The 13,316-nt window shown below is 37.6% G+C and overlaps 1 protein-coding gene and 1 long non-coding RNA gene across 14 annotated transcripts in view; both read right to left on the bottom strand.

The window, feature by feature from the left end:
- RAD51B (RAD51 paralog B) overlaps nt 1-13,316 on the bottom strand; it is an 814,189-nt gene that overhangs the window by 731,990 nt on the left and 68,883 nt on the right. The gene's annotated exons all lie outside the window — the stretch shown is intronic.
- LOC145512368 (uncharacterized) lies at nt 3,807-7,071 on the bottom strand. The gene is made up of 2 exons (XR_014058486.1): nt 6,425-7,071; nt 3,807-6,199 (listed from the first exon to the last, which is right to left on the bottom strand). It is a non-coding gene; the product is annotated as an uncharacterized LOC145512368 (long non-coding RNA).

Here is a 13,316-nt window from a genome sequence, read left to right as displayed (position 1 = left end):
GCTTAAAGCTCAACGTTCAGAAAACTAAGATCATGGCCTCTGGTCCCATCACTTCATGGGGAATAGATGGGGAAACAGTGGAAACAGTGTCAGACTTTATTTTTTTGGGCTCCAAAATCACTGCAGATAGTGATTGCAGCCATGAAATTAAAAGACGCTTACTCCTTGGAAGGAAGGTTATGACCAACCTAGATAGCATATTAAAAAGCAGAGACATTACTCTGCCAACAAAGGTCCGTCTAGTCAAGGCTACGGTTTTTCCAGTAGTCACGTATGGACGTGAGATTTGGACGGTGAAGAAAGCTGAGTGCCGAAGAACTGATGCTTTTGAACTGTGGTGTTGGAGAATACTCTTGAGAGTCTCTTGGACTGAAAGAAGATTCAACCAGTCCATTCTAAAGGAGATCAGTCCTGGGTGTTCATTGGAAGGACTGATGTTGAAGCTGAAACTTCGATACTTTGGCCACCTCATGCGAAGAGTTGACTCACTGGAAAAGACCCTAATGCTGGGAAGGATTGGGGGCAGGAGGAGACGGGGACGACAGAGGATCAGATGGCTAGATGGCATCACCGACTCGATGCACATGGGTTTGGGTAGACTCCGGGAGTTGGTGATGGACAGGGAGGCCTGGCGTGCTGCAGTTCACGGGGTCGCAAAGAGTCAGACATGACTGAGCGACTGAACTGAACTAAGACAACTTGGAAAAATAAACAAGTAAAGATATCCGGGAAAACACTGAAAAAGAAAAGCTATAAGAGGGAACTAGCCCTACCAAAATTAGAACATAAAATATCTATAATTAAAATATTAAACAGCACACAAATAGACTACGAAAGAGATTCCAAAATCAGATATGTATTTACATATCGAAACTTAGTAATAATAAAGATGGTATCTCAAATCACTACAACAAAGGTGAATTTTAGAAAGAAAGAAAGAAAAAGAGAGAGAGGAAGAAAGAAAGATGGTGGAACTGTATAGCCATTTGGAAAAAGATAAAACTAGATCCCTACAACAAATCATTCACACAAATACCAAAAGATCAGAGATTAAAAAGTAAAAAATGAAACTAGAGTCAATTCTTGATATTCATGGAATTCATGGCAATGTTCTACAAAGTCTCTGCAAACATTGAATTCACAAATACTTAATGATTGTTTCTAGGGCAAACAAAGGGTTAGGTTCCTGCAAGCCTCTGGTAATAATTTCATCAACTGATCAACACATAACTTATTTTATGTGTTTTCGTTCAGAGACACCTTATTTAATATATGTTGTTTAGTCATAAACATTGAATACACTACCACGTACTATAATTCATACCTAAGTGAAGCTTATCTAATATACATATTTTCTCCCTAATGGACATCACAGTATTCGTGTGCTTAAGAACTGAAGCGCTGTAGACACAAATTCAGCACCATGCTTTGGGGACAAACAGTAAAATCACCAACAAAAAGCACAAAAATATGAAAAGGATACTGTTTACGAGAGCTGAAAGAAGGTAGAGCATCGCCTTGTACAAACTCAGCTGGGACCATGATCACTGGTTGACTCGAATTTTTGCCAGTTTGCAAATATCTGTAAATGACTGCAAGAGCACCAAGGGGTTGGGGTTAACTTGGGGTTACAAATACATTTTAGTACAAATACAGAACCCGCAATGAAGATCACCTATACGTACATACTTCAAGAAAATACAAGTGGCTTCCCCTCTAACCTCAGTATAGAAAAAGGCTTTCTAACTATGACTTAAATTCTAGATACATTTGAAAAAAATATGTTTGACTACATAAGAATGAAAAACTGAAACATGGCAAAAAAAAATGTACAAAAGTCAAAAGAAAACAAATGGAGAAAGTATATGTAGAATATGTCACAGATAAAGGGCTAATAATCACTAACAAAATTTTAATATCTTAAGAATTACAGGAAAAAAGTCCAAAAACCCCAAATAAATACATGCAAAAAATCAATAATTTACACAAAAAGATATAAAAATGGCCTTTAAACCTAAGAAAAGATGTTCACCTTTTCTCATAATAATAGTAATGGTTTACAGACAGCTGAATTTTTAAAAATCCATGAATTCATGCTTATAAAAAGAAACAGATAAACAGAAAAAAAGAAAACCTCTTCCTTCCAGTAGAAAGCCCATTAACAAACGTTAAATAAAATGATAATATTAGAAAATTACCATTTGACAACCATCATAGTGGTAACTGATTCAGGCAAGAAGTATCAGTGGATGCTAAAATAGTGAAAGCTTGAGGGGTAACAGAATATATTTACAGCTTCAAAGCTATCCCTTCATATGACACTTAAATTTCAAAGAGGAAAATAGTAACTTTATAGTAGGAAACCTGAAAGATACTTCCTAAACAAGGTGATTAAAGTTAATACCAATAGTAATGGGACAAATCAATATCATTTACCTTCTGTTGTGATACACAGAATACACATCACTTCTGTGGTATTCTTGTCAGAAAGAGTATTTCTTTTTTTTTTTCTTTAATTTATTTTTTATTGAAGGATAATTGCTTTACAGAATTTTGCTGTTTTCTGCCAAACCTCAGCATGAATCAGCCATAGGTACACATATATCCCCTCCCAGAAAGAGTATTTCTTACATCTAATCATGTGAAAACTCAGACTGAAGGACATTCTACTATTTAGGTGCATACTTAGTAAAGAGACATGTATACTTAGGTAAAGAGGCATCACACAAATATACGTAAAGGAACAAAACACACATAATCAATCATACTTAACCTTTCATTCAAAACTCATTTGTCAATGATTGTGGTTTAAATCAATTATTTGGGGGGGGGTCACAAAATGATGAGCTTCTATTTCTATAATTTTTTTTGCCTTATTTATTAGCTGGAATTCTTCTGTAAAGGTCTACTTGACCTTCCTGAAGTGTAAGCTAATCCAGAAGATTAGCTATATAAATCTTAGTTAGTATTAAGTGTGAATTAATTAAACGCTGAATTTCTTCCTTTAAACAGCCAATTTTCTGACTAGAATTAGTGCCCTAGTTTCTTCAGTGGTCTCAGTGAGTGTTGGGTATTTCTCCTTTTGTCATTACGATATAGATCATTTTATGTTAAATGTGTTTCAATCGTGTAGGGGTTATTGTTCTGTTTTGTTTTTGAGACTCAAATCTTCTCTGTGACCAGTAGGAGCCACTAATGCATTTGAAGTTCAATTTTAGATACAAAGAATCTGAAGAGCTTATGAGACATCCAAGAAGACAGACATACCTGGCAATTTGATTGGTTCTGAAACAGGAGACAAAAAACTAACAAACAAACAAAAATACTGAAGCAGTATAATTCTTATTCCTAACTGTGGTTTTGGAGAAGACTCTTGAGAGTCTCCCAGATTGCAAGGAGATCAAATCAGTCAATCCTAAAGGAAATCAATCCTGAATATTCATTGGAAGGGCTGATGCTGAAGCTCCAATACTTTGGCCACCTGACGGGAATAGCCAACTCATTGGAAAAGATCCTGATGCTGGGCAAGACTGAAGGCAGGAGGAGAAGGGTACAACAGAGGATGAGATGGCATCGACGACTCGATGGACCTGAGTTTGAGCAAGCTCCAGGAGACGGTGAAGGACAGGGAAGCCTGGCGTGCTGCAGTCCATGGGGTCGCAAAGAGTCATACACGACTGAGCCACTGAACAACAACAGCAGCAAGGCATCGTAACCACCTTACAGATGTGCCTGAGAGGATTTTTCAATAGGAATTAAGATTTTAAAAATAATATATTCACTAAACATTTGATTTATCTGGTGGGTTTCTTTTTCTTTTCTTCTATTTCTAGTATGATGATTAGTATACCCCAGTCTATTAGACAAGGTTCCTACCTTCAATGAGCTTAGTAGGAAAGACAGCGTAACTGTTCATCTTACATGCCAGGTGCAAATGCAGGTCAAGACAAACATATCACAGAATAAAATCAGTGTTACAGTAATAAAAATAAGGGATTCTATCCAGCTTGAGTCATCTTAAAAGAATTATTTGAGTCAGAATCAAAAACTGATTTTGATAAATAACAGGAAGGAAAATATGCCAGGGAATTGGAGGAAAGGTGTGGGGTGTGTGGTAGAGAGAGCCAGTTCAGGGAAGACCATATCAGGAGTGCTAAAAACGAAGGAAAACGCAAGGTGATGTGGGGCCAAGGTGAAGAGATTATTTATAAGAATAGAACTATCTAAAAGAACTTTCTACAGAGTGGATATGTTCTATATCTGTGCTGTTCAATATAGCAGTCACCAGTCACATGCAGCCACTGAGACCAAAGAAGTGAATTTTCCGTTTTATTTATTTAATTTCAAATGAATAGCCACCTGGAGCTACTGCGTACCATACTAGACAACACACTATTAGAATAAAAACTCAGAACAGGTATTTTTTTCTGTTGAATAAATAAATGAATGAACAAGAGAATAAATGCTTCAATGTACACTCAAGTGAATATTCCAAAGGGTACAGTATATCAGAAAATAGTATCTTAGGAAAATGTGGGACACAAAATTGGAAAAGTAGGTTAGGGGTAGATTATAGATGACTTTGAATGCAAACTTAAGAGTTTGAACTATATTCGAAAGATAATTTTAAAAATCAGTGACATTTTCTTAGAAAGGGAAGCATAATAATTGTTTCAGGGTGAGTAAGCTGGCAGTGGTGAGCAGCATGTACTGACAAGACAAAATCTGGAAGAAAAGATTGGCAGGTAATCTAGGTCAAAGATTCTTAAACTTTTTTGTTTTCAAGATCCTGTATTAGTTTTCTAGGCTATCATAAAAAAAGTACCACAGATGGGTGGCTTAACACAGAGAGAGGTATTCTGTCACAGTTCTGAAGGCTAGAAGTCTGAAATCAAGGTACCGGCAGGACCACACTCCCTTTGAAGGTTCTAAGGGAGAATCCTTCTTTGCCACTTTCTAGCCTTGGTGCTTCTGGCAATCCCCGGTGTTCCTTGGCTTATAGCTATATCACTCCAATTTCTGCCTCTGTCTTCACAGGGCATTCTTCTCTATATATCTCCTCTACGTCTCCATATTCAAATCTCCTTCTTCCTGCTCTTATAAAGGCCAGTAATTAGATTTGGTGCCTGTGGTAATCCACCACGACCTCATTTTAACTTGAATACATCTGCCAAGATCCTATCTCCAAATAAAGGATCAGGGATTACGACATGAACATTTCTTTTGGAGGAACACTCAACTCACTTACAGGCCCCTTAACACTCTTTAAAAATGACTGCAGTTCCCAAACAGTTTTTTCATATGTTGAACCGGACATGGGACAACGAACTGGTTCCAAATTGGGAAAGGAGTACATCAAGGCTGTATACTGTCACCCTGCTTATTTAACTTATATGCAGAGTATATCATGAGAAATGTCACGCTGGATGAAGCACAGGCTGGAATCAAGATCGCCGGGAGTAATATCAATAACCTCAGATATGCAGATGACACCACCCTTACGGCAGAAAGTGAAGAGGAATTAAAGCGCCTCTTGATGAAAGTGAAAGAGGAGAGTAAAATAGCTGGCTTAAAACTCAACATTCAGAAAACTAAGATCATGGCATCTGGTCCCATCACTTCATGGCAAATAGATGGGGAAACAATGGAAACAGTTACAGACTTTACCTTCTTGGGCTCCAAAATCACTGCAGATGGTGACTGCAGCCATGAAATTAAAAGACACTTACTTGCTCCTTGGAAGAAAAGCTATGACCAACCTGGACAGCATATTAAAAAAAAGAGACATTACTTTGCCGACAAAGGTCCATATAGTCAAAGCTATTGTTTTTCCAGTAGTCATGTATGGATGTGAGAGTTAGACCATAAAGAGAGCTGAGCACCAAAGAATTGACACTTCTGAGCTGTGGTGTTGGAGAAGACTCTTGAGAGTCCCTTGGACTGCAAGGAGATCCAACCAGTCCATCTTAAAGAAAATCAGTCCTGAATATTCATTGGAAGGACTGATGCCAAAGTTGAAGCTCCAATACTTTGGTCACCTGATGTGAAGAACTGACTCACTGGGAAAGATCCTGATGCTAGGAAAGATTGAAGGCAGGAGGAGAAGGGGATGACAGAGGATGAGATGGTTGGATGGCATCACCAACTCGATGGACATGAGTTTGAGCAAGCTCCAAGAGTTGGTGACGGACAGGGAAGCCTGGCAGGCTGCAGTCCATAGAGTCGCAAAGAGTCAGACACAACTGAGCAACTGAACTGACTGACCATATTAGATATTGATATCTACCATATTAGAAATAAAAATTAAGTGCTTAAGTACTTACCTACTCATTTATTTTGTTGTAGTTTGTGTTCAGTCACTAAGTCGTGTCTGACTCTTTGTGACCCCATGAACTGCAGCATGCCAGGCTTCCCTGTCTTTCACTATCTCCCTTAGTTTGCTCATTTAAGACAGAAATAATAATAATAAAAAAACTCATTGCACTTTAACACATTTTTATGAACAATAAATGTATTTTCCAAAAAAAACTGTGAGAAGAATGGCACTGTTTTATATGTCTGTAAATCACAATCAAAGATGGCTAGATTCTCACATCTACTTCTGCAATCTTATCTTGTATAGTTTTTGGTTGAGGTACTGAAGATAATCTGGCCTCAGATATGTAGCTGGAAAAAGAAGTGTTTCAGTAGCTTTTATGGGTAACTACAGATAGTCTTCCTTAACAGTACATCAAAACTCAACAAGTGGTCATTTTTTTAAAAACAAAACACAATGAGATATCACCTCACACCTGCCAGATGACTATCATCATAAAGAACACAAATAACAAATGTTGGAGAGGAGGTAGAGAAATGGACAATTTCTATGCTTTGCTACTTAAACTATTATCAGTGAACTCTTGGGGCTCTGTTACATTAAAATCCATTGTTCTACTTTGCACTTTGAATGATTTTATAATGTCATGCATTGGTCATGTGGAATACACAGGCTATCTTTCTAACATCAACACATGTCAATGAAACACCATTGATTCCATCAGAAAAGTCTTCAAGTACTGGGAAGTTTTTTCCACATTTTCATTTTTGCTTGAAAGCTTACATTTTATCATGAGCAATAGTAAAATTCTTTTTGCTCATTTGGGGAAAACTTCTGCCCAATATAAAAGTCTTAAATAACCACAGTCTGTCTATCAGTATTTTGTTTTTAACGGTGTTCCATGAAAAAAAAATAGTTTAGCTCAATTCAAACAACTGCAAAAGTGCAGCTCCTTGAGACAACCATTGTACTTCAGAATGCACAACGCACAGTCAAATAGTCATAATAAAACATGTACCCAAGGGGCAAGATTGAATGAAATTAACAATATTAACTGATTCATTAAAGACATTCTTAAGCAAAACTAGATTTTTTTCACAAGGGTGTGGCAGTAAAGAATACAATGATTACTAACATAGTTTGGCACCACTGCCTTAATTTGAGTAAAGCACTACAAATTTACCCTTCATTGCTTTTTCACCATCAGTGTAACATGAGGACAGCAAAAAAGGCAAATAACATCTTAGTACAACTATGAAAACAGTTATGACTGTGCACACCCCTGAAAGATTCCCAGGGAATGCCTCCTAACCCCAGGAAGCCCAGATCAAATATTGAGGATCCCCTGTCTTAGTAAGTGGTTCTCAACTGTGATGTGCATCAGAATCACCTGTGACCTCAAATTAACGAATCAAATCTATTTGTACATTGACAAAGCACCATTCATTAGATGAATCCTAAGTGCACCAAAGGTTAATAACTACTGGCTAGATGGTACAGCGATAGATGAAACTAGGATAATAGAAGTGGGAATGAACAGTAGGAGACTGCCAGAAACTCTACTAAAAGAGTTTACAGATTGATGAAATGTAAGAATATGAAGAAAATCAAAATATCAAAGGTCCTGAGTCTTGATTACTAATAACATTAAGAGAACAAGAGAAGTCACGCCTATTAAGGAACCAGAGAAATGGGAAGGAAGATGAATTATTTTTTTCCTGATCTTCTGGACTAGAATTAATTCCCTCTTCCTCTACTCTCTCATTAAATGTTATTTGTATTCTATCTTTAGATTTTACTTTATTTTAAAATTTTACTTTATCTCTCATTGTATTATAGTGCACTGTTTGCATGTTAGACTCCCATTCAGTAGAAATTAAAACTCCTTGAGGTCCTGAATGAGCTTGGGTATACCAGTCATAGGCTGTAACATATATATGATCTTGGGAGTTACTTAATCTCTCTAGCCCCAATTTTATCATGTCTAAAATGGAAATAAAATGATCATTTATTTTTTAGAGTAACTGTAAGGATCAGAGATAAATTTTCATAGTAACTAACATAATGCCTAACACACAGTAAAAATTCAGCAAATAGCAATAATAAAATCAATTGGCATAGTGGCATTTCCATTAAAAGTACTCTTTTCAGAGCTAAGACCTTTCTGACTGAACACAGACCTTTGGCAATTCTCACAGTAAATCATACCAGATACCATTCATCCTCAATTAATTATAGAAACGATCATCTAATTTGTGAACTGAATTATCCAATTTATCCTGACAGAGGCTCATTAAGGCCTCTGGAAAAATGGACAAAGAAGTATAATTTAATAATCTGAGTTGCTTCTTTGGAATGCTGCATCTAATTCTGCACAAAAAGTAGAAGAAAAAAAATTCTCAAATAAGATTCCCAGATAGACAGTGGATTTAATTTACTCATGCTATCTTTAACCTTCATACAGACAGATAATTTATAATTTACAGTAGGGGGAGAAAGTTTTTTTCTCCATTCATGTAACTGAAACACACATCTGGTCTAAACGGCAGCAGTTTGCAAGACGTACTCCCCAGACGTTAATGGGTTAATACTTTTGGACTAGAAGAGCAGTACAAAACTAGTTGAAATTGGAATGGGAGTGAGGACAGAATGGGAAGGGGTGGTCCTAGGGAAGGTAAAATGCAACTCTCAAAGCTGGCTTTCAGCCAGCACAGCTAAGCTCACATCTCCCCGCCCCTCCGACTTTCCAAAAATAACATTAGGGTCTTTTTGACCACAAGTAGTAAGGACTACAGTTTTAGGTTTCATCTAAAAATAACTATAAAAACAACCCAAAAAATCATACATCAGTCAAAGTGTGATGAGAATTTTTTAAACTCTGTACCATGACCCAATAAATGCTGTTTCTATAACAACCAGAAATGGTGCCTATCCCCAACTCCATTATTTCTAAATGGCATGCTTGGAAGAGGTTGTAACTTCTTAGAGAAAAAAACTCTAGAATGTCATAGCAGGATGCTTTCATTTGTAAGTAACAAAAACTCATTTCAAAGTGGCTTAAAATAACACTTCTCCAGTTTTTGTGTGTATATGAATCATCTGGACAGCCTATTAAAATGGAGATTCTGATTCAGCAGGACTAGAGTAGGCCCTGAAATTTCTTATTTCCAACAAGCTCACAGGTGATGCTAATGCTATCAGTTCACAGACCACTTCTGGAGACCCAGAGATAAGACTGTTCAACAATGTGATCAAGAAACCATAGCTTTTCTATCTCTCTGAGATACCATCCAAAATGTCAGCTTCATCCTAAGGTTGGCCCCACCTTTTTGGGTACAGTATGGGTGACAATAGTAATCAGAGCTATTAATACATGATTTCCTTGATTATGTTCTTCCACAGAAGACACAGAGTGGCTTCCCATGGATCTCTTACAAGAGCAAGGAATACTAGCCCCAAAGCTTAAAACACTTTCCTATTTGCCAGGATTAGGTCATCTGTTCATGCCTGAACCATCAAGCAGCAAAGTAACCCTGGATCAACCAGGCCCGCCCTTGAACTGAGGGTGGAAACAGCTTTCCTAATGCTTACTGGTTACATAGGAGTAGGGGAATCCCAGGGCTTCCCTGGTGGCTCAAATGGTAATGTGTCTGCCCGCAATGCGGGAGACCTGGATTGGATCCCTGGGTTGGCAAGATCCCTTGTAGAAGGAAATAGCAACCCATTCCAGTACTCTTGCCTGGAAAATTCCATGGACCGAGGAGCCTAGTAGGCTACAGTCCATGAGGTCGCAGAGTCGGACATGACTGAGCGACTTCACGTTCACTTTCTTTTTCACTTTCAGGGGAATCCTGGAAAAAAATCATGGGTCCATTAGGAAGGAAGAAAGAAGAACGGATGCTTAGTAGACTACAAATAACATCCAAGATAAATATTTTCTTCCCTCATCCCATCAATGTTTCAATGCTATCATTTGGTTCTGAATTCACTGCATCAACTTTTCCAGCTGTTAGAAATCTCATTATATTGGGACATCTTTAAAATCTTTACTGTCTTCTGTAAGATGGCTTGCAAAGCTCTTTCATCTATTAGAATTCGTATTAGAGTGTAACTATAAAAAATAATTTCAAAATACTCATCAATCTAAAATGACAAGGAAGCTTTTTATTTCAAAGTGTATCAAGTAAGATGCATAATAATAATAATAATGGCAATAGGATATATAGTAGCCTAGCAGTAAAGTAGGAAATAAATTCATAATATGGGATATATGTAGGAATAAATAAAGAAATGTGGACTTGGTTTCGAATCTATCAATCTTTCCATGAAAGCAAGATTTCCTCCTAGGGTGAATTATATGGTATGTATACTATAGCTCAAAAAACTGTTTTTAAAAAACAAACAAACAAAACACTTCCCTCTAACAATACAGAGCAACAAGTTGTGGAGAAAACTGTCTAAAAAAGACTTAGTCACATATGTCACAAACGTCAAACATCTACTATTTAAACAAAAATCAGTCACAGAAACTGCGTCAGAGGTCTCTGGAAGCAATACCAAAAATGTAGTTTGCGTGATCTGACCTTCAGCATTGCTCTACCTCACAGAACTTCTGGACTCAGGAAACGTAACATTCCCTGGAAGAAACACTCTTTTCTAATAAAAAGAAAGCACAGGCCAGAGTCAACTATATAGGCTCATAGCTTGCACAACAGTTGCTCCTAAGAAAAACTTGTCAAACATCTCGGTCACAACATACTAACAGATGAGACAGTTTTTTAAACTACTAAAGCTAAAGGAATGTGATCATTTTACGGGTTAGGCTCACTGTTTTATAAAGGATTCTATCTTGTATTCGACACTGACATAAAGGGAGAACTATTAACTCAAAATCAGACCTACAATGCACAATACAAATTATTACATACATACTATACAAGGCTATCTTCAGATGTGTGTCAATAACTTGAAGTCTAATTGGTACCTAATTCGAGTCACTACATAAATCTGGCACTACACAAATCTAGTGAAATGCAAAATTTAAAGGGTATTATTATTCACAATAGCCAAAAAAAAATACAGAAACAACTTAAGTGTCAACCAATGAACGAATATTATTCTGTTACAAGAAAGAGGGAATTTCTGCCATATGCGACAACATGGATGAACCTGGAGGACATTATGCTAAGTAGAATAAGGCAGATACAGAAAGACAAATACTGTATGGTTTCACTTATACATGGAATCTTAAAAAAAAAAATCAAACTCAAAGAAACAAAGCAGAATGGTGGGGGAAATGACAAACAATGGTCAAACAGTACAAGCCTCTGACAAGTTCTGGGCATCTAACTACTTACAAAATAAAGAAGAAATCTCTTTCTGGCCTCCATGGACCTCCTTAATCTAGTTGTTACCGCCCCTTTAACTAATTTCCTACCCTCAATAAAAACTCCAAGTAAGCTGATTACTTTAAGAAGTTCAAAAAAAAAAAAGTAACTTTTTTTTTTGCTTTGATGTATTTGCTCTTCCACTTGTAATACTTGAATTGCTTCCCTAATTCTATCTGTCCAAATCTTACTTATCTAGCCCTAGATCCATCTCTCCCTTTAAGTCAGCACTAACAAGCTCTCCAGGTGATTTCTATGCACACTCAGTATTGACAACCATGAGATTTCAGGATCATGAAAACCGAGGGACTTTCCTGGCAATCCAGTGGCTAAGCCTCTGTGCTCCCAATGCAGGGGCCTGGGTTCGATCCCTGGTCAGGAAACTAAATCCCACATGCTACAACTAAGAGTTTGCATGCCGCAACTAAGACCTGGCACAGCCAAATAAATAAATTACAAAAAAAAAAAAAAAAAAAAAACCTCTCTACAGCAATTTTAAATACATAGGGAATTATTTGCCTCACAATGGAAAAGACACTGATTCTGGCAAAGATTGAAGGCAGGAGGAAAAGGGGACAACAGAGGATGAGATGGCTGGATGGTATCACCAACTCAATGGACATGAGTCTAAGCAAGCTCCAGAGTTGGTGATGGACAGGGAAGGCTGATGTGCTGCAGTCCATGGGGTCACAAAGAGTCGGACATGACTGAGCAACGGAACTGACTGAAGAAAAAGTCTGAAAGCAGATAGTCCAGGGTTGACATCCAATGATGTTAACATCCTTAGAATACTGGTTTGTCACATCATAAGCACAAGATGGTTGCTGCTCCTTTAAGGCAGGAAAAAGGGACAAGTAACAAAAGAACCATGCAGAAATATCACTTCTCTTTTATCTGGAAAGTATTATAAAAGCTTTCTTGTAAGCTTCCCCTTTACTATGTTGTGGCAAACTTTATTTTTCAAAGATGGCCACACCAACAAACTTACCCCAGCCCACATGTACTTTTTACAACGTGATAGGTACTTCTCCAACTGAGAAGTCATATTCTCTCTCTTTGAATCTGGGAGGGGAACTTATGATAGTTTTGACCAACAGAGTACAGCAGAAGTGATGTTATGTGACTTCTGAGGCAATGTCATAAAAAGAATACAGCTTCCATCTGGGGCTCTCTCTTTCGGGAAACTCTTAGAACCCAGAAACGACGCTGAGACCACGTGTGAATGTTCTAGCTGGGTCCCCAGCAGACATAGCATTAACTATCAAACTGTACAAAGGAGTCTTTTCATACAATTCCAGCCTCCAGTCTTGGAGTCTTCTAGCTACAGCTAGAAGTTTTAAGTTGTTTTAAGTCACTACATTCTGGAATAGTTTATTAAGCAGCAATAGAGAACTAAAACTGCTATGACTGGCCAGAACTAGGTCACGTGACCACCTTCACCTGCAGAGAACCTGGGAAATGAGGGAACACGATTGCCATGATTAGCTAAGGTGCCCTGGAGAAGGAAACGGCAGCCCACTCCAGTGTTCTTGCCTAGAAAAGCCTATGGACGGAGGAAGCTGGCAGGCTATAGTCCATGGGGTCACAAAGAGTCAGACACGACTGAGTGACTA

This window comes from Giraffa tippelskirchi, chromosome 7 (genome assembly GCF_054371585.1).
Source record: "Giraffa tippelskirchi isolate mGirTip1 chromosome 7, T2T-mGirTip1v1.2.pri, whole genome shotgun sequence".
Classification (NCBI taxonomy): Eukaryota; Metazoa; Chordata; class Mammalia; order Artiodactyla; family Giraffidae; genus Giraffa; species Giraffa tippelskirchi.
The sequence above is the reverse complement of the archived record's forward strand: the minus strand, read 5'-3'. Positions and strand labels throughout refer to the sequence as shown.